Source organism: Schistocerca gregaria, unplaced genomic scaffold, assembly GCF_023897955.1.
Source record: "Schistocerca gregaria isolate iqSchGreg1 unplaced genomic scaffold, iqSchGreg1.2 ptg001611l, whole genome shotgun sequence".
Classification (NCBI taxonomy): domain Eukaryota; kingdom Metazoa; phylum Arthropoda; class Insecta; order Orthoptera; family Acrididae; genus Schistocerca; species Schistocerca gregaria.
Genome location: NW_026062885.1, coordinates 12,501 through 15,000, shown reverse-complemented (window position 1 = coordinate 15,000; position 2,500 = coordinate 12,501).

Here is a 2,500-nt window from a genome sequence, read left to right as displayed (position 1 = left end):
CAGCTCCAACGCCAGCGCCACAGAAGGGCAAAGCCCCACTTGGGTGCAGAAGCGAACTCTCCCAGCACAGCGCACGCGCCAACACGTCCGCAGAGCTGCGATACAAACCACCTGCGAGAACCGCTGGGGGCGACCGAGCAGCAGACGGCGTCGCGACGCCGAGTGCCGGGCGGCGGCGCATCCTCAACGCACACAGTCCGCAATCGGACCAGCACACTGCAGATGTCCACCGCGCTTCGCACCGGGCTCGGCAGAACCCACTTTGGCCGCCTGGCGCCGCGCGCAGGGTGCGCCGGCGCATAGCTGGGACGCCAGCCGGGCCCGTCGGCCGGCGCTCCTGCCACTGGGCGCCCCCCACCAGCCGGCTGTAGTGCGTGCGCTCACGCAGCGCGCGGCCAGCACGCCGGGCGGCCCCCCCTCACCGGCCGGGGACTGTCCCGCCAAGCCACAGCCTCGTATCGCTTCATACCCACATGGCCAACTCAGGTTCGGGGGCATGGCGGGTACCGCCGAAACAACCGGTTCATAGATGTACCGATCGTCGCTATCACCGATGCACCTGCAGCGCGAACAACCGCTCAACAACTGATTTCCAGTTCATTTGCGGATCTTTGGCAGCAAACGTATACGTCAATCTACATTTGCGAAATCTACGATTCTGGCATGCCTGCATGTTATGTGTCACGACACGCTACATCAGCCCACATACACACTGCGGCATGTACACGAGAGAACACGTGGAAGATGGTCCGCGCACGTGTGCAATGTCCCTTGCGCGGTCGACTGTCAACCGGCCTCTGTAGCATGTCGCAGATGTGGAACGCGGTCCACCGTGCTATCATGTTGTGTGGGGCAATACGATTAAATAGGAAAACCCTCGTCGCTACATCAACAGACGGCTCACGCTGATTCCCGGCAGAGGGAGGAGGGGGGGGGGGGGGGGGGCCAACATGCAATACTTTCGTCCGTACCTACCTACCACATGTCTGTACGGCGTACAACAGTGCAATCTCGCTGTAATGGGGAGACGAGACAAGTAGCATCGTGCACAACATATGGCCCTTATGATTCGCCATTGTAGGGCGCAGCCGGTGTACGGTCAAGCATGTGCCACATTATGTCACTCAGTACGTAACGACGGATGATCAGTGTGGGTTACGCGTACATCAGCGGACAGTCCACACAGGCCGTACCACAACGTACACTGACTGCATCGACAACCGAATGCAACTGAACAGCTGCAAGGCTCATTTCACAAACAAACGCCTGACCGACCAGCTTGGAAGGGCAGGAGGGTGAGGGCGATATTCGTTCTGTAGCGGTACACCCTTCCAGTGGTTAGCGGGACTGTGTAGAAAGTACGCAACACTCGAAAGACCTTTATGTGAGGGTACGCACCATGGCATCAAGAAATACACATGACACCAGAGGATCCAAGCAGTGAACTATGTTCAGAGGGTTGCTGTTAGGCAAAGCTACATTCCTGTGACGTTACATGTGACAGTTAAGGTGCAGTGTAAGTTAGGTTAAGGTGCAGCGTAAGTTAGGTTAAGGTGCAGCGTAAGTTAGGTTAAGGTGCAGCGTAAGTTAGGTTAAGGTGCAGCGTAAGTTAGGTTAAGGTGCAGCGTAAGTTAGGTTAAGGTGCAGCGTAAGTTAGGTTAAGGTGCAGCGTAACTTGGGTTAAGGTGCAGCGTAACTTGGGTTAAGGTGCAGCGTAACTTGGGTTAAGGTGCAGCGTAACTTGGGTTAAGGTGCAGCGTAACTTGGGTTAAGGTGCAGCGTAACTTGGGTTAAGGTGCAGCGTAACTTGGGTTAAGGTGCAGCGTAACTTGGGTTAAGGTGCAGCGTAACTTGGGTTAAGGTGCAGCGTAACTTGGGTTAAGGTGCAGCGTAACTTGGGTTAAGGTGCAGCGTAACTTGGGTTAAGGTGCAGCGTAACTTGGGTTAAGGTGCAGCGTAACTTGGGTTAAGGTGCAGCGTAACTTGGGTTAAGGTGCAGCGTAACTTGGGTTAAGGTGCAGCGTAACTTGGGTTAAGGTGCAGCGTAACTTGGGTTAAGGTGCAGCGTAACTTGGGTTAAGGTGCAGCGTAACTTAGGTTAAGGTGCCAACGTGGGTTAGGTTAAGGGGCCAACGTGGGTTAGGTTAAGGGCCAACGTGGGTTAGGTTAAGGGGCCAACGTGGGTTAGGTTAAGGGCCAACGTGGGTTAGGTTAAGGGCCAACGTGGGTTAGGTTAAGGGCCAACGTGGGTTAGGTTAAGGGCCAACGTGGGTTAGGTTAAGGGCCAACGTGGGTTAGGTTAAGGGCCAACGTGGGTTAGGTTAAGGGCCAACGTGGGTTAGGTTAAGGGCCAACGTGGGTTAGGTTAAGGGCCAACGTGGGTTAGGTTAAGGGCCAACGTGGGTTAGGTTAAGGGCCAACGTGGGTTAGGTTAAGGGCCAACGTGGGTTAGGTTAAGGGCCAACGTGGGTTAGGTTAAGGGCCAACGTGGGTTAGGTTA